We start from the raw sequence: 22,222 nt of genomic DNA, 5'->3' as shown, positions 1-22,222 counted from the left end.
GGAAGGATAACACCTCAGACGTCCCTTCTTCCTGGGGATTTAAACTGGTTGTCATTGTAAGGATAATGCAAAGAAAAATGAACCTATTTGGGATGGTCAGATGAGTGATGCCTATTTGAGAAAATAAACACAGCCTGGGGGTGATTTGAAATGGACATCTGGTACAGACAAGAAGAAGAAAGGGGAGAAAAGGATTCCCTTAAGAGTTGGGAGGCGTTCTTCGGCGAAGTTCATGGGGTGGGTAATGAGGATATAGGAGAGTCACAGTCACTAAGGGCTAGAAGCCAAGAAGACCCAGAGGACTGAGTTTTTGGTGAAGCTATAGGATATTTTTTAGAAAACAAACAAAAGTGAATCTGAAGTTCGGATTGTTGAAATGTCAGGAGCCAGAGACAGTGTATAATTAAGGAAAATAACTGCAGAATTTGCATACACTAAAGGTTTTAAAACAGTAGTCTAACAAAAAGTTAGCCCTGGAAAACCTGCCTGGGAGCTTCCTTTGCAGGAAAAAGCACACAGTTTGGACTTGCATTTTCTATTTGGCAGCTTAAACAAATGTCTCAAATGGCCAGGTCTTGCAGTTTCTACATCTCCCGCCCAAGTCTTAGCCTCTATGACATACAAACAAGCCACAGAGGAAAGCTTCCTTAGTCTTTGGGGTCAGAGTAAGGAGTAGCAGGATTCAAACATGTTCTCCCACATGGTTTGGGCAGGGGCAAGAGCCAACACTGTGATTTGTGTATTTTCAAGACATCATTCTGGCTACCGTTGACAAGGTCCAAGCATCACCTTTAGATAGGAGGGACCCGTCTTCAATCACATTATATAGTTGATTCCTCAGGAATTGAGGTGAGACCACGGAAAATCATAGCTGGTGGGTAAGACGGTGGAAGATATAGAAACTGCTGCTTTATCAAGAGTTGAAGGTGACAGTCAGCTATGAAGTGGTCAGAAGACGCAAGTCCCCTGAGCTGCGGGAGCACTGAATTGGGACAGTGCCACAGTGCTGGGATGGTGGGAAGCAGCAGCTGCCTGGGAAGGCTGGGACATTGCTATGAGGGATGCAGAGGTGCAGCTGAGGAAGCTGCACACCACTGCCCATCCACCAGCACAGCTCCACAGAGGCCTGTGCCTCTAGAGTGAGGCAAACGGTCACTGTGGGCAGCGCCCAGCTGGAAGGAGATGCAGGTGCCACTCCACTCCACCTCCTCCACCCCATTCTTCATCCAGAACTTGACCCTTGTGGACTGCAGCGACCCTAAGCTACCTCTCAGGCAGCCAGAATTCTGATCTGCAGTGGGACGATTCTTTTTTTTTTTTTTTGAGATGGAGTCTCGCTCTGTCACCCAGGCTGGAGTACAGTGGTACCATCTCCGCTCACTGCAAGCTCTGCCTCCTAGGTTTCAAGTGATTCTCCCGCCTCAGCCTCCCGAGTGGCTGAGACTACCGTTGCCCACCATCACGCCCAGCTAATTTTTGTATTTTTAGTAGAGACAGGTTTCACCATGTTGGCCAGGCTGTTCTCGAACTCCTGACCTCAAGTGATCCACCAGCCTCGGCTTCCCAAAGTGCTGAGATTACAGGCGTGAGCCAGCGTACCCGGTCGATTTTTATTTCCATTCTGCACGCGTTTCATGAGAGTTCTCCTGCTGCACCGTAGGGAGAGGCGGGACACTGGCTCCGCAGGCGGCTCCTCTGTACCCGGATTCATGGGCCTATCCTGCAGGCACAGGTAGCGCCCGCAGCCCATTGCCTAGCCAGAGGCTTTCTTCCAGTAGAGAGGTGAGAGCGTGTGTTCTGCCCATGTACGGACTAGCAGTTTTCACATTTCCTAAGGTGCAGGGCACCGTGCTGGCCGCTCTGGGGCATTAAAAAATTAAGAGACCGGCCGGGCACGGCGGCTCACGCCTGTAGTCCCAGCACTTCGGGAGGCTGAGGCGGGTGGATCATGAGGTCAGGAGATCGAGATCATCCCGGCTAACACGGTGAAACCCTGCCTCCACTAAAAATAAATTAGCCAGACATGGCAGCCTGCACCTGTAATCCCAGCTAGTTGGGAGGCTGAGGCAGGGAGAATCACTTGAACCCGGGAAGTGGAGGGTGTAGTGAGGCGAGATTGCACCACTGCACTCCAGCCTGGACAACAGAGTGAGACTCCATCTCAAAAAAAAAAAAAAATTTAAGAGATAATGTGACTCCTGCCATTAAAGAATTCACCCTCTAGTGAGAGGTCTACAAGCAGTGCTGAACTATGGTGCGGGAGCTTGTTCTTGCTCATGCTAGGAGCTCCTTACTGTGTGCCCTGGAGGAGGAATTTAGAACATTGTGAACCAAGGGTACATCATAAATGAAGCTAATGGGTAACTTCTCAGAGAAAATATGGATTCGAGCCAAGCAGAAGCTGAAATCTTGGTCCAACATTAGCAAAACTGAAATCACACTTTGGAGATGCATTACTTTAAAAAAATTATTTACTTATTTAATGTATCCACTGAATTTATAATTAAAAACTAATTATAAATTTTATAATTATATTTTTATAATTTATATTTATATTTTAAATGTTTTATATTTCTATTTTATATCTATATATTTTTATTTAAAAAATTTTATAACTTGTTTATTATAATGATATAATTTTATTTTTATTGACAGGGTCTTGTTCTGTCTCCCAGGCTGGAGTATAGTGGTACGATCATAACTCACTGCATCTTCAAACTCCTGGGCTCAAGCTGTCCTCCTACTTCCCCCTCCTGAGCAGCTAGGATTACAGGTACATGCCACCATGTCTAGCTAATTTTTAAAATTTTAGTGGAGATGGGAGTCTCACTATGTTGCCCAGGCTGGTCTCGAACTCCTGACCTCAAGCTATCCTCCCTCGTTGGACTCCCAAAGCGCTTGGGATTATAGATGTGACCCACTGTGCCCAGCCAGCATGACTTTATGAAATAAACAGTTCTGAGTTGAGCTGCTGTTCTTACCAGCAGGGCTGCACAATGGCTATACATGTGGATGGTCACGGTTCCAGGGCAGGAGTCAACAGGGAGTTTCTTCTTCTTCTTCTTTCTCCTCTTCTTCTTTTCTTCTTCTTCCTTCTTCTTCCTCTTCTTCTTCTTCTTCTTCTTCCTCTTCCTCTTCCTCTTCCTCTTCTTCTTCTTCTTCCTCCCCTTCTTCCTCCTCTTCTTCTTCCTCTTCTTCTTCCTCTTCTTCTTCTTCTTCCTCCTCTTCCTCCTCCTCTTCCTCTTCTTCTTCTTCTTCTTCTTCTTCTTCTTCTTCTTCTTCTTCTTCTTCTTCTTCTTCTTCTTCTTCTTCTTCTCCTTCTCCTTCTCCTTCTCCTTCTCCTTCTCCTTCTTCTTTCTTCTTTCTTCTTTCTTTCTTCTTTCTTCCTCCTCCTCCTCCTCCTCTTCTTCTGCTTCTGCTGCTGCTGCTGCTGCTGCTGCTGCTTCTTCTTCTTCTTCTTCTTCTTCTTCTTCTTCTTCTTCTTCTTCTTCTTCTTCTTCTTCTTCTTCCTCCTCCTCCTCCTCCTCCTCCTCCTCCTCCTCTCCTTCTTCTTCTTCTTCCTCTCCTTCTCGTTCTTTCTCTCCTTCTCGTTCTTTCTCTCCTTCTCATTCTTTCTCTCCTTCTCCTTCTTCTTTCTTCTTCTTCTAGATTCAGGGCATACACATGCAGGTGGATTACATGGGTGTATTTCTGTATTGCTGGGGTCCGGGCTTTTAGTGAACCAGTCACCCTAATAGTGAGCATAGTACCTGGTAGGCAATTTGTCCAGCCCTTGCCAGCCTCCCTCCCTCTCCCCTTTGGGAGTCTCCCGTGTCTATTGCTCCCATCTTTATGGCCATGTATGTCCACTGTTTAGCTCCCACTTATAAGTGAGAACATGCAGCATTTGATTTTCTTCAAGAGGAAGTTTCTATGGGGTTAAACCAACTCTGCTTCCACAGGCCTGGAGCCAACTGCCCTCTCCATTTTCTGTTTGCAATCCGCTGAGAGTGGTGACCAGGGGAAAGAGGCCTGGGAAGTTTGAGGTGGTGCTTTGGTATTTTTGTGAATGAATAAAATGATGACTTGCCACGCATATGTATCACAAAGAGGAGACGGAGGCACAAGCCTCGGTGAATCTTTTTCCTTCCTTTTCAACTTTCCTTTGCTGTCACAACTTCTTCAATTTACTTTCTGAGCATTTAATAAAGTCTTTTGAGAAACAAGCAGGTCAAAGACTTGAAGAAACATATGCCAACACCACTTAGCAAATTTCCCGCCCAGAAATCCACTTCCAACCCAACCATCTGCTGCTCTGTCAGCCCAAGTATTTATAGCCTGGTTCTTTGTCCCCATTACCAGGCCTTGCTTCCAGTGCAGTGACTCCAGCTTTGTCTTCCTCCACTTAGGAAGAAAGAACAAGACAGAGTTTTCTTCCATTCCAGACATGACAAAGTTACTCTCCATCTTAAAAAGACATGCATTACCTCTGATCAAGAAGTTGTCACCTTTTCCGCCTCCATAGAGTAAAATCACTTCTTGGCTTCTCTCTTCTCATTCCAAGAGACCCTCTCAGATGGATTTGGTAATCAGAGTTAAGAAATGTCCATCAGTGACAGATTGGATTAAGAAAATGTGGCACATATACACCATGGAATACTATGCAGCCATAAAAAAGGATGAGTTTGTGTCCTTTGTAGGGACATGGATGCAGCTGGAAACCATCATTCTTAGCAAACTATCACAAGAACAGAAAACCAAACACCGCATGTTCTCACTCATAGGTGGGAACTGAACAATGAGATCACTTGGACTCAGGAAGGGGAACATCACACACCGGGGCCTATCATGGGGAGTGGGGAGGGGGGAGGGATTGCATTGGGAGTTATACCTGATGTAAATGACGAGTTGATGGGTGCAGCACACCAACATGGCACAAGTATACATATGTAACAAACCTGCACGTTATGCACATGTACCCTACAACTTAAAATATAATAATAATAAATAAATTTAAAAATAAAAATAAAAAAATAAAAAAATAAAAAAAAAAGAGTTGGGAGACATACACATCAAAAAAAAAAAAAAAAAAAAAAAAAAAAAAAGAACAGTGTCTATTAAGCCACTGGCATTCGGTCCTATTTTTAAAAGGCTGGATTTTATTCACAACTTGGGAAATAATATTATTGACCTAGAAAATCACAAGACTCAGAACAAGAGATTCGGACGCTCATGACAACAAAGGCAATCAGATCTATTCATCCTGGCCTAACTGGGAGGCTCTCATCGCTAAAAGGAACTCATGTCCCTCCATTTAGGCCTGACCCGAGGACCACATGGTCCTTTGTAGAAAAACTTCCTGGCAACATCAGCGTCTCCATTCACATCACAGACCAGCTGGTGGATTCAAGACCCTTGACAAGGAGTTGGCTTCCAGATCCAGGCGTCCCTCTGCTGGAATCCTAAAGAGGCCAAGTTCCGCCGTTCTCACGACACCCATTCTTCATCACCTGATCAAAGGGAAACTCGACAAATAGCACTCCCCATTGCCCCCACCAATGCCACCCCTGGAGTTCCCCTCATCCTAATACAAAGTGAAACCAGTAGCACCTTAGGAATGTGGAAACATACTTGCAAACATCCCACATCTAGGTCAAACTCACATAACCTTGCAGACCAATTTTCTAGTGTTTGGGGCTTTCAAGGAACAGTTCCCCTTCTTTCCCCACCACCGAGACAGGAAAGCAAACAGGAACTCCGTACTTAGGCGTCGAGGTACTGGAAGGCCCCACAGCCAGAAGGGCTGGCAAGATGGCTGCCGATTCTCAGGTGGGGACATGGATGTTGGTGTCCACCTGCTAGGCAGAGACAGGTGCACGGGAGGGGGAGCCCCACAGGCCTGAGAGTGCAGACAGTGGGCCCTAGAGGGCGGCGGGTAGAGGCCCTTAGGCCCCAGGAGCACTCAGGCCCGTGCTTAGAGGGCAGGGACACAGGAACTTGAAGTATCTTGGGACATGCTTCTCCAGCTGGCCCACGCAGTCATAGGAAGCAGGCTCTCTGAGGTGAGGGGACCCCAGAAATGATGATGGACATGGTGCTGGGGCAGCCTAGGGGCATGGAAACCCATAGAGGGTCACAGGGGTGAACCCCAAAATACTGGACAGACCTAGGACCCCACAACAAGAGTCCACAACATACTGCATAACAAGCCTGAAAGATGTCCTTTCCCTCTATCCCAGTCATCCTACTTTGGGAGCGTGTGCCAAGCAAAAGAGACATGGTTATTTACGACATTTCAATAACTCACAGCAAGTCATGGCGTGCTGAAAAGTGTAAAACTGTCTCTGTATCATTGTTATTGATGTGGGGAAAACCACAGTATGATATTAAGTGATCAAAGTGGCACAGCCTGGACTACAAAGCGTGAAGCCAGTGATGCACTTAGAAAAAAAGGCTGGAAAAGAAAGTCACGTGAGCCTCCCAGTACTCCAGAAGCTCTGGTTTGCCTCAGTTATAAGGGATTTGGGGGTTATAGTCTGTATTTGCTGAAGTTTCTACAATGAATTTCATTTATGATTGGAAAACAGGATGTTGAAACCCATTCTGTTCCTAACATCACTATCAATGTCATCAAAACTTACAGCTTGTAAAAACTGACTTTCTATTAGTAAGGAACCTTGGTGTTCATTATTGAATTTATACACAAGGACTTCAGTGTAGACCAGGCAGAGGTGTGGAACTACAGGATATCATGTGCCGAGCACCCCAAATCACCCTCGATCCCGTGACATTGGATGTGAACGTTTAGGGGGATCAACCAAGGCAGCTTTATAAGAAAACATGCTGGCTGGGCGCAGTGGCTCACGTCTGTAATCCCAGCACTTTGGGAGGCAGATCACCTGAGGTCGGGAGTTCAAGACCAGCCTGACCAACATGGTGAAACCCCATATCTACAAAAAAAACCCAAAAAACAAAAATTAGCCGGGTGTGGTGGCAGGCATCTGTAATCCTTGCTACTTGGGAGGCTGAGGCAGGAAAATTGCTTGAACCTGGGAGGTGGAGGTTGCAGTGAGCTGAGATCACACCACTGCATTCAAACCCAGGTGGCAAAGCAAGACTCCATCTCAAAAAACAAAAAAAAGAAAAATACAAAAATTAGCCGGGTGTGGTGGCACACACATCTGTAATCCCAGCTACTTGGGAGGCTGAGGCAGGAGAATTGCTTGAACTTGGGACGTGGAGGTTGCAGTGAGCCGAGATCGCACCACTGCACTCAAGCCCGGGTGACAGAGCAAGACTGTGTCTCAAAAAAAAAAAAGGAAAAAAAAAAAAAAGAAAAAAAGAAACATGCTTACAGGTCCCACTTTTGATTTACATCGTTTAAATCAGAATGTTACTGAAATGTGAGCAGCATAAACGTCTATTCCTGTGGTATGTCAACAAGGATAAAGCCAAAGTACATTTATAAATTAACTACAAAGAAAATGAAAATGAACCAGAAAACCTAGTTAGAATTCCAGCTCTGCCACTGCTGGTGGGTGACCTTCTACACCCGGTTAATCCTCTCTCAGCCTGTTTCTCTCTGGGTCAAATGCCCTTAATGAGAGTACTGACGTGTCTTTTTTGAAGGTTAAATGATATGATGTTTGGTGGACTCATTATTCATCATTGTTCTGGGGAACATCAAATGCTGGATGGCGGGAGAGGGAGGGTTTCTCAGCCTCTCCATTCAGAGGGAGGCTGAATCGCTGCACTGAGCCGGATAAAACCTTCGCATAATTCTGAGTGTTGTTTAATCTTTAATCAACATGGAACTCCGTGTCCCGAGGGAAGCCGAAGCCACTTTCCTTCTTTGACCTTGTGTTTATGTTGTCCTACACTGACATGGTTCGATCCACAGTTTTAGCCTCTTTCCTCTTTGTACAGAAGTTCCCATAGAGGTTGCAAGTTGTTGTTCTTTAAGTAATGTCCGCTGAGGAGGAAACTGGAGGAATGGGAAAATAAGGCAAATTACTTGGCATACATTTTACGAGGAGCTTCCTAACGGAGCTAAGAACACGACTGTTTCAAAGCCGTGAAGTCTGGGGAAGATCACTGACCGCTGTTGGCGTGCTGAGGCCCCTGAGCTCAGGCAAGCAGCCTATCTTTACCCTCACGCCCCAGGCTCGTGCCTCCAGCTGAGATCGCAGGGCCCTGCTCAGTGCCACCAAATCTACCGAGCATAAATTTTGTGCAATCTTTTGCTCCGTTTTATGGAAGAAACAACAAAAAGGATCTCATGGTTCAGAAGGGATTTCCAGCATTTTTAAAAAAGTGTACAAATCCATGCAAATATAACAAAGAAAGATAAAGAAGAACGTTGGGGAAACATAAAGAAAAAGATATGAGTTAAGGAATGCAAAAAGGACGAAAACCCAGAAAAAGCTTTAAAAGAAAGGAAAGAACACGTGCCTTTTGGACTTCGGGGGCTTAGAAGTGTGTTTCAGACCAGTTCCTCGGTTTGATATTGACTCAAACTTGTGAATTTAGTCCAGCAGAAATTATCTTCATGATCTCCATCTCTGCGATGTAGGGAGATTAAGTCATTTGCCCAAAGCCAACCCACACACTCACTCGCATGCACACAAAATGCCAGCCTGAGTGAGACCTGAAGCCGGGCGTCTCAACTGCCAATCCACTTTGCTACAACAAGGAGCTGGCTTGCAAGGAAAGAGAGAAAAGAGTTTCTGAAAGTCCCTGGGGGCTGTGCCTGAGCTATACAAGTATATAATCTCTGGCTGGCGGGGATGTACAGGTTAATGCTGTATTACAGATTTCTTCTCCAGCTTATCAAAATCCTTGGGTCCTTCTAAATAAGCACATGCTAATTTATACACCAAAGCTTCTTCTGCTGCGTCTGCTCTGCATCAACTCCTTGCAATGTGCCCTGAGATTTGCTTTAAAGCCACAGATCAGCAGTTTCATTGTGTGTGCGTTCATTTATCTGCTCAACAAATATTTATTGCGTTCCTAACATATGCCAGACATTGTGCTAGGTCCCCAGTATATAATGAGGAAACAAGACAGATTCACTCCCCATTGTGATTTAGGGAGATTGAGAGTGCTGCCATGCAGAGAAGCTCTCCAAGGCAGTTTGGAGAGTTTGGTGGGAGGAGCCCTTCCTGAGTCAGCTTCTCTCCTTGCTGTTGCTCCTGTCGCCCTGCCGTGTGGCAGGATCTCCACCCAGCCTCCCAGACTGTCCTGCACAGCGGCCCATTGAATCCCGCCTTCCTGTAGTAAGAACTTACGGGTAGCTTGCTAATGGGACGACACCCTTGCCTCTTGTGTGTGGACAGTGCAGTGGTTGTTCGCAGCAGGAAGTTTGCAACAGGCCCCCCACCTTGCTCCTGCATCCGAATTTAGGAGCTCTTGAGCTCTCCAACCAGGCGATTGGAAGAGACTGAGTCTCCCACACCATCCCCTAAACGATGTCCCACCAGAGAGTTCAGCCCGAGCGCCTAAAAGCTGTCTTCTTATCCTATATCTGCAAAATCCCAAATGATGATCATGATGCTCATAGTTCACTGAGCCTCTTCCTTTTCTCCATTAGTAGAGCAATTTGGGAGTGGAGGGGTAGAGAGAAGTTGGAAGTTGAGAATTTTGTGGCATGTTAGGCTTGCACTTCCCAAGTTAAATGCGGACCTCTATATTTGTGATATGGTACCCATTGGTGGGGACCTAGAGGAGCAGGAAACAATGGGATGACAGAGCATACCAAGGACATAGACGCAAAAGACCATCTCTTCTCCCTCAGCCCCTCTAAGACATCCAGTGCTGTGTGAGGTGAGGAGTCACAACTTGACAACATGAGATAAATCCTTTTGCTCTTCAGAACTAAGTAAGAGTGTGCAGAAAAGAATTTCTCTTAAAGGACAAGAGCTGGGGCTCACTGGTGCCAGGATGATTGTTTAGGGTTAGAAGAGAAAATAAATGAGTATTTGTGTTATCCGCTAGAGCCGTCGTTCGTACATAAACTTTAATAAATCCCTTCCACGTGTCAAGCACTATGCTGGGTGCCAGGAATGCAAAGAATAACAAGATATAAACCTCTTCAATGGGGTCTTACGATCCAGCTTAGGTTCTGGGAAAGGCATTCGTGATGGAAAAACAGATATTTAAAGAATTTTTCAGTAAAATTGCTATACATCTAATTAGATGTTGAAAGCGCGGGATGTTCTTGTTGGGGCAAATGGGTGACTGGGTGTCTGGGAAGCTGTAAAGGATGCATTTGGAGCCCACTGGAGTGTGGTGAGCCTGTGAGCTGGGAGGCAGCCTGAACCTCATGATTTCCAGAAGCAGGACTTTCTCCTTTTAGGTAGGGTCAGGGAGTCAAAGAGCAAGGGGAGCAGTGTCGTTAGGGAGAAGGATGGTGTCAGGACCCGTGTGACCCTCCTCTTGGGACTTCCAGAACTAGTTGGGGAATAATTTAGAGGCAGGGCTGTTCCCATTTTATGTATGTGCGATTCCATGTCCCTCATGGCCAGCAGGGATTGAAGAAAGCTCTGGTACATAGAAAGCAGGTTGACTAATTTCCCTTTCTTGGAAATCTGAGTGGCAAATCACAAAGGGTGTGAGTAAAGAGAAATGAGCATTTTTTTTTTTTTTATCAAGGGAAGTTTAAAACGACATTGTTCTTGCTCATTTCATAATATAAAATCTGTCATCATACTTCATGTAAATAACTATAGATGGGAAGCCATTGACATTCAGTTAGAGGGCAACAGAGAGCAGATTTCTGGGTTAGTTAAAATTAGATTTGGTCACACATAACAGAAAACCACAAAGCAACCAGTTAGAGGTTCACTTCTCTGTCATGTCACCGTAGTACTGGCTAGCAAGGTGGTCCTTACAAATCCATGCTCTGATCTTTCCACTCTGACATTTTCAGTGCATGGATGGCTTTTGTTTCCCAGGCCACCTCAAGGTTCAAAATAGCTGCTGGAGGTCCAGCTGTCACATTAAGGTAGGAAAGAGAAAGAGGAAAAGCAGAAATGCAACACAGACTCTTCCTGACAATCTATGCCTTTCAATCAGACTTCCTGGAAGAGTCCCACTCAACATTTTTATTTACATTATATTGAGCCCAGCTTAGTCACACGGCCATGCCAAGCTGCAAGAGAGACCAGGAAATGTAATGTTTGGTACCCATGTAAAAAGAAGTTTGGTCTTTAAGGAGGGGGGAATGGATGGATATTAGGTAATAAATGACAGTCTCTACTGCAGGGTTTTTGTTTGTTTGTTTGTTTGTTTTTCTTCCTTGTCCATCTATCTTTAGAGTCTAGGCCTCTTGTCTTGCCCTCTGACTTCCAATCCCACCCCACTCATGGGAGAAATAACTTACAAGAGCTTTCTAATTGGCTAGATACACAGAGAGACAAAGAGAGAAAGATTAGATAGATAGATAGATAGATAGATAGATAGATAGATAGATAGATAGAAATAGGTAGATTGATTGATTATAAGGAATATCCAATAATGCGCATATAAGCAGGGAGGCTAGGAAGCCTTGTAATCTGCCATCTACAACCTGGAGACCCCAGAAAGCCCATGGTGTAATCCATCTCAAGTCTGAAGGCAGGAGAAGCAGGGGAGCCAGTGGTGTGAATCCCAGTCTAAAGTAAGGAGAAGAGGAGATGAGGTGTCCCAGCTCAAGCAATGAGGCAGGAAAAAGGAGGTAAATTACTCCTTCCTCTGCCTTTTTGTTCTAGTGAGGCCCTCCATAGATTTAATGGGGCCCACCTACACTGGGAAGGGTCATCTGCTTTTCTCAGTTCACCCATTCAAAGGCTAATCTCATCTGGAAACATTCTTACAGACACACCCAGAAACAGTGCTTAACCTGGGCACCCCACAGCCAGGCAGGTTGACACATGAAAGTAACCATCACGCCTTTCCCGTGAAAGTCACATTCCCTCCACAGAGCAGGTCCTAGATGTTCAGATGTGGGTGGAGATTGAACAAACCCTTCTGGAGCACACACTGTGTCCTAAGCACTATGCAGGACACTTCCGTGTCCCTTGTTCTCAGGGATACGGTCAACATATTGTGAGAGAATCTGGCTCACCAGATATGATATTCCTGTAAATAGGCTGCGTCTTATTCATCTTTTTTCTTGGCACATAGTGGCCGCTTACGAAGGGGGATGTCAGGAACTCTTATGCATCCTCCTTCTTGCTCTTTTTCTCTCACTCCGCTCTTTCTCCTCCTTAGAAGCAGGGGAAAATGGAACTGAAGTGGGCTTGACTAAGCATTTCAAGTTTCCAACATGGAGTTAATATTTTCACGCAGGTTTTGCTATCTCTGTCTCTCAGCAGTAACCAGAGCCCAACGCAAACTGGCAAATAGACAAAGTTAGTCTTTATTTCCCTTGGGGTTTCCCCTGCTGCTCCCTCTTTCCTGATGCAGAGGGCTGGCTAAGTGTTGGGATGTGTGGTGGAGACGTTGCTGATCAGAGGCTTTTTTTTTTTTTTTTTCTTGAAACGGAGTCTCGCTCTGTTACCCAGGCTGGAGTGCACTGGTACCATCTCAGCTCACTGCAGTTTCCACCTCCTGGGTTCAAGCGATTCTCCTGCCTCAGCCTCCCATGTAGCTGGGATTACAGGTGCATACCATCACGCCTAGCTAATTTTTGTATTTTAGTAGAGATGGGGGTTTCACCATATTGACCAGGCTGGTCTTGAACTCCTGACCCCAAGTGATCTGCCCGCCTCAGCCTCCCAAAGTGCTGGGATTACAGGCGTGAGCCACCGTGTCCAGACTTAGCAGAGTCTCTGTTTTCTCTACTCTTTTCTTAGGCCTGGCTCACGGTGAACATGCCTGGGTCAGAGGTCAGGGATGCCAACTTCGCCAAAAGCAAAGGTGCATATAAAGCTATTTCATATGGTATACCAAGTGGAGTTTATGAACTAAGGCCTCTCAGTCTCTCCTCTCCCTGGGATCCAATCTTGTTGTTAGAAGTAGAAATCTAATTTTACTTGGATTACTACCATGACAACATTTCTCTGCTTTAAACTATTCAAGCTTCAGGCAAGATAGTGTTGCTGACACTTTTCCCCATAACTTCCCCCAAATTACATCTTTCTGCAAGTGAATGCATAATTTTCACTGCTTTTTTTTTTTCTCAAAATTTTGAATCCCCCACAAGAATAATTAGACATAATTGTGTGGTAGATCCTTGTTTTTGCAAGCAGTAATAGTACACACCTAAGAAAAAAGGATATAAAAGAAAAAAAAAAAAAGGAAAAGACAGGCAATTATGAGGCTGTGTAGGATTTAGCTCAGCATTTTTGTTAACAGATCTGTACATTAAATTGAGCCTTTACCAAAAAAATGGACATGTAGTTTTTAAACTTATAATGTAGACAGTAAACATTGCAGAAATGATTAACACTTCCAATGATCTATGTACTAATAATTTTGAGTTATTTTCTAACATATAAAATGTATAAGAGTCCCAAGACCATAAAGAAGGGTTTTCTAATGCCCACAGTTAACAGTCCTTAAAGCCAAAGTCTTGCTTCAAAATGGCCTTTCTTATTTACCACCTGTAAGGTCGGGTGGAAGATAATATCCTTCAGAAAAATTTCTGTGTTCAGTTTCTCTCTGAGGTTGTCAAACCGTCTCAACTCTACCCCATCCCCCCAAAACCCCAAGTGATTTTAGGGTTTACTCTATCTTGGTCCTGTGATGCCATAGGCCTTTCTGCCTCGAGGCAGAAACTCCCCTCCCATAGAAAGAGATACACTGGCAAGGGGAGTCAGGAAATTTGAGTTCTAATACCTGCTAATTGCCTATACCTTTATGCCCAAGGTGTCTATAAAATGAGGAAATTGGAACAGGTGATCTCTCGGGTCCTTTCTAGCTCAGTGATTCAGACTCTACTCTCTCGTATCTGAAATTCTGCAACGAGAATGTTCCATCTTTGCCTTGACATAAATGCCCAGGAAGGGATAGCATATGAATGCATTTTTAGGAGTTTATATTTTAGTGTGAATTGTTTTGAGAATTGTGATCAAGCTGTAAAACCCTAACTTCAGCCTTATTGCTGCTAAGATAGGTAAGTTGACAAAGACTCACTGATTGTGTATTGTTTTTCTTTTAATCTTGCACAAAGTGAGGATTCTCCTTCAAACTGTTGCTTGGATGGCTTGCATAGCTCTCTGCAGCCTAATTGCTTCAGAAACAGTGAAGTCTAATTACCAACCCTTCCATGTTTTCTCTGATTTTAGTCTTTGTTCCTGTGTAGATTGATTTCCAAGTACGCCTTTGAAGATTAATCTCTTCCACCGAGCCCCAGTTAGGAAACAAGATTATGGCAATGGCAGCCAAAGTAACAGCTGTTTTTTTTTTTTCTTTCAGATTCACAAATTGCAACACACTGTACTTTTTAATGGAAAAATCTATGTATTTGAGCTCTTGTTATATTTTCTGTGGTATCTCAAAAATTCTCTTGGATATAAGCCATGCGGATTTTTCTGCAGTCCTCTCAAGTTTCAAAATAGTGATACTTCAAATGTATTTTGCAGGGCTTCTATCGGTCAAGGGCATGCAGTTCTGAAAATCTTGTGCTGTGAGGTTGGACAGGGCCGTTGGCCTTCTGCCAATAGACTTGCATTGTTTGCCTTTTTAACACACAGCCCTGGAAACGCTGTTTGTGTCCCCGCTGCCTTCACTGGTTTTCTGAGTATCTGCCCCTTTGCCTAGTTGAAGTGCTTAGTCCCGGCTAGTGAAGCCTTTAGGAGTTCCCAATTTCTTGCTTCACAGATTACTAAAAATGAAGACATATCTGTTGAATGCTGCTCAAGAGACCAAAACATAATCCCAGGACAGGATGTCTGGAAAGGATGTCTTGCTTGTCTTGCAGCATAATACAGGGCACCAAGTACTGGCTTTGGAATTACACTTACATCCTTTCATTGCTAAATGGCTTTGGGAAAGTCACTTTCCCGTTTTGCACTTCAGTTTCAAATATCTACCTTGCAGGTTTGTTGTGATGCGTAGAGATTGTGTGTGAAGTGCAAAATATATATATACACACACACACATATACACACACACACATATATACACACACACACATACATATATGTGTGTGTGTGTGTATATATATATTTTAAAAGTCAACCTTTAGAAATTGCGCCTCTGTTGTCGGATACTTCAGTTGTTTTTGGTGATTCCCCATTATAAATAATGTTAGATTAAACTATCTTATGAGAAAGCTTCTTCTATGCAAAGGCACCAGGATCACCTAAGGTCCCGTCTGCTCAGAGCACCTCAGAATGTTCCTGTCTACAGTAACCAGGAGAGTGTTTCTCCTTCGGTTACAGTGTGCAGGAATGAGGGGAGAAAGACTGGTAAACATATCAGGGGACATTCCAGTTGCATGAAAGGCATAAGTCCAGAGTCTTTTCATGCAACATGAAACCTTCATGCTGTGGCTAGGGTCCACTCTATAAAGAATATCTTTGCTCTTGCAATTTTCCACTGTGGAATAAGGACATGACTTCAGCAGCAAATCAGACCGTAAACCTCTTACTTCATGCTAGCCTGTGTCTTTTTATTGGTCTTAGTGTCCCTGTATGTAGTTGTGCAGAGCTGTCATTTATCCCTTTAAAGGGAGTTTCATAAGACATGTGATCCAGTACACAGCTGTGTCAGTCTCATGAGAGGTGAATAAAGTCGACAGGATGATAGTGGAGGAAGACCCAGGATGGTAGGTGTGCAGTGATCCTTGAGCAAACAAATAGCACAAAACAAAACCTGGCACCTATTAACTCCAGGGAAAACAAAAAGCTGTGCAGGGAAGGAAGAGTACTCGTAGTTTATTACTCATATCAGCAACAAATGGCATTTACACAGTCACAAGAAGGTAAACACCAAATCTAAACCAAATTATGGTATAACTACATTGGGAAGACAAGGAACCGGGAAGTGTGTGTATGTTTATGTGTGTGTGTGTGTGTGTGTGTGTGTGTGTGTGTGTGTGTGTGGTGAGAGAAGGAGAGAGGGTGAGAAAGAGTATTATATACTAAATTTCTAGAGTTAGAAACCAAGACAGCAAAATCTGAAAAGTCAAGAAGCAGCAGTATAAACATTTTACTCGAAATGTAAAACTCATTCCAAAAGAAATAGCTGAAAAGAATTGAAAGTAGTTGCTTCCAAGAAGTAGGATGCAAAATTATTAGAATGTGTAATCTTAATAGAAATTAAAATGACAGGAAAAAAGAAACCAAGGAAGAAATATCAATTACAATACTTCTCAAGTAAATGTCCTTCAAAAAATGAAATTCTTCCTTTAAAAATGAAGTTGCATTTTACTTATGTGACATGAATTTCCTTTCCCTGTAAAATAGTGACTCTCAGTAGGAAAAGACTTCCTAACCCTAAAAATAACACAACTAAGTCAAAACTCAATAAACGGTGATGAACACTAATAGCTTTCATTTCTTTATTAATTTATGTACAATGAAAGGCATCCATTTAAATGGCATTTTGATTTGTATCTGTACAATCTCAGCCACAATTAATATATAAATGACGGGGTGCTCCCTCCAGCAGCATATATACTAAAATCGTAGAGATACAGGGAAGATTAGCAAGACTACTGTGCAAGGATGACGCATATTCGTGATGTGTTCCATATTTTTAGTAACTCAGAAACAGAGAGTCAGATACTGCATGTTCCCATTAAACGATAGGTACACATGGACAGACAGAGTGAAAAATAGACATTGGAGACTCCAAAAGGTGGGAAGTTGGGAGGGGTGTGAGGGATGAGAAATAACCTTTTGGGTACAATTTACACCGTTCAGGTGATGGTTACCCTAAAAGCACAGGCTTCACCACTACGCAATCTATCCATGTGACTAAAATGCATTTGTACCCCCTAAATCCATAAAAATAAAATAAAAATAAAGGTGTAGATGATGGCACATTTCCACCATCGCAAGTTCATTTCACCCTGTCTCTAATGGTGTCCATCCTCAACCCTGGGCAGCCCTTGCTCACTTTCTGTTTCTTTAGATTTGATATGCCTTTTCTAGAGTTTCACAGACATGAGCTGGAATGCGTAGGATGGACTCTTTTGTGTCGAGATTCTTTCTAATGCATCTGAGTTTCATCCCAATTCCTGTGTGTGGTGTACTGTTCCTTTTATTAACGATTAGTAACCTATTTGGTGCGTTTGCCATCATTTGTTTATCTAGGATAGAATGCTTTGGCAAACCTTTGGATGGTTGAATTTTTAAAAAAATTTCTCAAGTCTTTTGACTACGAGCTCTTCCTCCTACCAGGCAAGCTCTCTGATGGTCAATTATCAGAAAGGAGCAGGTAACTGACAGTGGAGTCTGCTTCTTCCCGGTAACCCAGCTTGGTTGCTTAGCAACAAACAGAAGAAGTGTATTAGTTTAGTGGATTCTGAACAAAAAGGTAATCATCTTTTATCCCCAGATAGATAGGAGACGATGTTATTCCAAGTGAAGTGGAGGAAAAATAAAAACCACAAAAATGGAAAGAAAACACATCGTGTAAATAAACACGATGAAACCTCACACCAAGTGTGCTGTGAAGACCAAGAGATCCTCTTTTAGATGAGATACCACGGTGTTAGGCGCTGCTGTGCAAAATAGTTTAAAATTTGCAAATAACTGATACCAGATATTAATAACTCATGACAGAGATAAAGAGAAACTGGTTAACCTTTATGAGCATGAATTCTGCAGAGGATCCATCTGAGATGAGGAAGAAACCTCGTCCCCTCTCCAGGCCCCTTCAGAATGGAAGGCAAGAACTGTGGTAGATGTTATGCTTCCTTTCGCCGAATTGAGTAATTGTTTTCCATAGTAAATGTGATTGACTTATGTTCGTTCACTGGATTCCTTAATCTCAAAAAGAACGGCATCCATTTTGCAGGCAATGACACTGACAGAAGTTTTTTTTTTTTTTTTAAACTTCCTTGGGAGTTTTGCCAACTTGCTACAGCCACTTCCTTCTCACCATCGACACTTCCTTCCCAGCACCCAACAATACCTTCTAGCAGAAATAGCTCTGCTAAGAATCGCTGATTTAATGAATAGACTATCCTTCAGCCATTGAATGTAAAGTGTTTAATAATCATTCAGAGATCGGGTTCACTTAGGTTTACAGGGTTGAAAGGGAGACAAAAACCCTTCACACCACTTCTCAGCTAGTCCTGGAGCCATTCTCCATTTCCCTCCTGATGACAGGTTTCTGGGTTTAAATCATGCCCCCGGGGAATGGATGTGAAGCTGTGGTCCTGCAGTTTGCTGTCAGTGCCTGGGTATCCGCTAAAGACAGCTTTGCAGTTTCATTTATTGGAGGGGCAAAGTTGACTGCCAAATAATTGGGTTGAGACTCCCCGGACTCCTCCTTACTTTTCTTGGGATTGTAAGGATCGCTTCTCCCCATAAATGTCTTACATTGCAGCCTTCCAGAGGAAAGAGATAGAGGAACACATCTTTCAGAGCTGCTGCTGTTGTTGTTGTTGTTTTATTTTCAGACTAGTTAAAAATGTTCTGGTCTTTTCTGGTTTTGAATTGTAAAAGACGTGCACTTGTCCCCTGCATTGTGTGTGTGAGAGAGCACACCAAGACAGAGGAACAGGAAGGCAGAGCCTGCAAAAGAGCTTGCAAAACCAAAACACATCCTGGGGCCCCACACAATTAATGAAAATCTTGCTGCTACGCAGTGCTGGCAAATGCAGCTGCCACTGTAGAGCCGAGGTATAAAAACTTTGAGCTGCTAAGTGCTTGCAGCGTTGTGCTCTCTGCTTGAGACATTTTGTGGCCGTGGTTTCTGCTCAGGGGAGATTTATCAGTTCAAAGAATAGACTCGATGGAAAAGTACGGCTTTGCACACAAACAGACTACTGTCCACAACCACCACGTTGATGGCAGTTTACTGAAATTAATTCTCCTTTGAGTTAAAAGACTTAAGGCTCCCAAAGAATGTGTCCATGTGTCTATATTTTAAAATATACTAAAGAAGAGCCAAATCATGTACCTCTTAATTTCTAACTTAGTGTTTCTGAGGGATAGAAAAAAAATAACTAAAAGCTTTGGACCAGAGAATTTTTTTTTTTTTAATTCAGATTTGGGGTCGGCAGCAGCGCTGAGGTTTTGGTTGGATTCCATCTCATCCCTTCTTTCTCTGAGTTTTGTTTTCTTTTTTCCTCTCTGCTATAAGTTTCTGGTGAAGTGGCAAGAAACTAACAGTGATAAGAAAAAGTAAGAAACAGATTCGTGTTGCAGTAATGACGGAAACTAAAAAGTCACTGCACAGCTGAGATATACGCCAATTATAACACAGAGAAATACTATGCCATGACATTCGTCAGGCTTGTTGATCACCAAATCGAGGTGGCAGATATTTTTTGAGCGTCTCCTATGCATAAGGCATCCTAGACGCCTATTCACGGACCTCAAGACATTTCTAGTAGAGATAACTTATTCTGAACAGCAATTCTCAAAAAACTTCAAGGATCCTCCAAGAAGAGTTATTGGAGTCAGAGGGTATCAGGGAACCAACAGGGCATGATTGAGATGCTTGAGGAGTGGCTCAGGTCAGGGCCTAGGGATGACATGGGGCAGAAGAGCCATCCTTTTCAGAGAATCACTAGAAAGGTTTCATAATGGTTGTGAGGATTTGCTGCCACACTAGGAGGAGACCAGATGGGCCCATGGCTCTGCCATCACGGAGCGTCTGGTCTGGGATGTAGATGAACCGTAGACATTGTTCATAATGGTTATGAAGACAGAGGCTGGGGGTTGAGGAAAGAGCATGGAGTTAACAAATGGTTGCAAGTAGAGAATGATATGGGAATGGAGCAGGCTATATACAGGGAAGTGTTGGAACCTCACCCCACCTGTCCAGAGGGGAGTTGAGCGGTGAGTGGGTAAGGGACCGATGAAGCCTGTTCAGGGTGTCCTTGTACACAGGGGCTGGGCTCTGACCAGGTAGAGTGAAAGCTGATAACTGCCATGTACTCGAAGCGTCAGCCTTGGCCGAGCCCTCCTAAGATGCTCAGACATTTCCAAAACATTTTCTGTGGGCTGCACAGGACTAGCTTCAAGTTCCCACAACCCCGACCACACTGGGGCAGAGGTACCTTCCCGGGCAGTCTGAGGCCTGAGACAGAAAGTGGCTTCGTGAGTGCATAGATGGTTAAGGTCAGAGCCAGGACTCTCCAGCCCAGATATTTTAACTCTCCGACCACCCTGCCCGGCAGTCCCCACAGTCTCACAACTTCTCACCATCCACAGAGAGTCAAAAGCACCTTCCAAAACCAACCCCGGGGCAGATCTGACTCTGGATTTGGCAAAACAAGCTTGGGATGTTGGGAAGGTCAAGGTTTCTCCACCTCGGCACTATGGGCGCTTGGGGCTGGATGAATCTGTTGCAGGTGGCTTTTCTGCTGCCCACTAGATGCCAGTGGCACACCCCTTCCCTCGAGTGGTGACAACCCAAATTATCTCCAGACATTGCCAACAATCTCCCAAGGAGGCAAAATCACCCATGGTTGGAAACCACTGCCGTGGTGCGTCTGTAAACATGGTGGTGTTGGTCCCCACCCTGTGTGACAGGTGTCCCCAAGGCCAGGATGAAGCTGCTGAGGCCAGGGTGAGCTAAGGGGGGATGCAAAGAAGAAGCCTGAGTCTGGTACCACACAGGATAAGTAAGTCCAAAGAACAGGCTTTTTGTCCTGGTCCTGATGGCCATGGAAAAAAAATCACTTGATCCGTCTCACCATGTGGTTCCTCATGTCTATTGCATTGAGATCACCTCTATTTTGTTGATTGTTTGTAGAGATGGGGTCTTGCTCTGTTGCCTAGGCTGGTCTCAAACTTCTAGCCTTGAGTGATCCTCCCTCCTCAGCCTCCTAAAATGCTGGGATTACAGGTGTGAGCCACAGAGCCTGCCTGAATTGAGATCAGTAATTTTTTATTTTTATTTTTTTTTGAGATGGAGTTTTGCTCTTGTTGTCCAAGCTGGAGGGCAACGGCACGATCTCGGCTTACTGCAACCTCCGCCTCCCAGGCTCAAGGAATTCTGCTTCAGCCTCTTGAGTTACTGGGATTACAGGTACCCGCCACCACGCCCGGCTAATTTTTTGTATTTTTAGTAGAAACGGGGTTTCACCGTGTTAGCCAGGATGGTCTCGATCTCCTGACCTCAGGTGATCCGCCCACCTCGGCCTCCCAAAGTGCTGGAATTACAGGCGTGAGTCACTGTGCCCCACTGAGATCAGTTTTAATTCTCACATTCTACTGCAGAGGTAAAATGGTCTTGGGCTGTAGTTCTCTGTTTCGAGGCACTAGACAGGCAAAAAGGCAGTCAAGTCCCTGGGACCAGTTGGCTAGAGACCCAGGGTATGAGCCCAGAAGGAAGGAATAACAGCAGAGGTTGGAAAGTGAGCCAGTGAACGGGGCTATGTATGTCAGAGTTTCCTGGCCTCTCTCTTCTCTTCTTCCTCTTCATCCCCTTTCCTTCCTTTTCCCTCTTCTTTCATTCATTAAGTGGCGAGACAACCAGCCAGCATCGCCGAGAGAAACAGGGAGACCGTGACGATCCACAAGGGTGCGGTGTCCTGTTTGTATTCCACGTAGTCAGTATGATTCAGAGATCCAAAAGTTTCACCCAGCATGTTGGAAAGGCACACATGAGTATACACACATGCATGCACATGCGTATATTTCTAGTAATTATCCACAGGAAGTAGTGAGTCCACAATGCCAAGAATTTCTCCTTTCAGTGGCTATTTGTGATGGGAAGCAACGTGCATTCCACTGCATTCTAGCATCAGATTATGGGAGGGGAATGTCATCATCGAAGGCATGTCCTCTTTCTTATTAAGATTTCATTCAAATAGAAAGAGTTCTGCATCTGATAGTAAAAACAAACAAACAAACATACACTAAAAAACAGTGGACAATTTCTTCGCCAATGAAAACGGCCCCCTATGAAGGCATAGTGGCCTATTTCAAATAAGGATTAGGAAAAATTCAACAAGGGAAATGATGCTTTAAGTATGTTAACTTGCAACAGGAAGAACCCTTTTTCTTCATTTCTAAGAGGAAGACAACTACTTTTGCTTTGATCAGAGTGCCGCCTGAGTGGCCAGAACTGACAAGGCTGGCAGAAGCGACGAGTTGAGAATTAAGGGCAGCGTCTGGGCCTGTGGGAGGTG

General features: G+C 44.2%; 1 non-coding gene across 1 annotated transcript; it reads left to right on the top strand.

The window, feature by feature from the left end:
* The first annotated feature begins 16,559 nt into the window (after positions 1-16,559).
* Positions 16,560-16,664, top strand: LOC123566964 (U6 spliceosomal RNA). The gene has a single exon (XR_006689678.1). It is a non-coding gene; the product is annotated as a U6 spliceosomal RNA (small nuclear RNA).
* Positions 16,665-22,222: the final 5,558 nt, after the last annotated feature.

This window comes from Macaca fascicularis, chromosome 9 (genome assembly GCF_037993035.2).
Source record: "Macaca fascicularis isolate 582-1 chromosome 9, T2T-MFA8v1.1".
NCBI lineage: Eukaryota > Metazoa > Chordata > Mammalia > Primates > Cercopithecidae > Macaca > Macaca fascicularis.
This window is presented reverse-complemented; position numbering and strand designations above follow the sequence as displayed.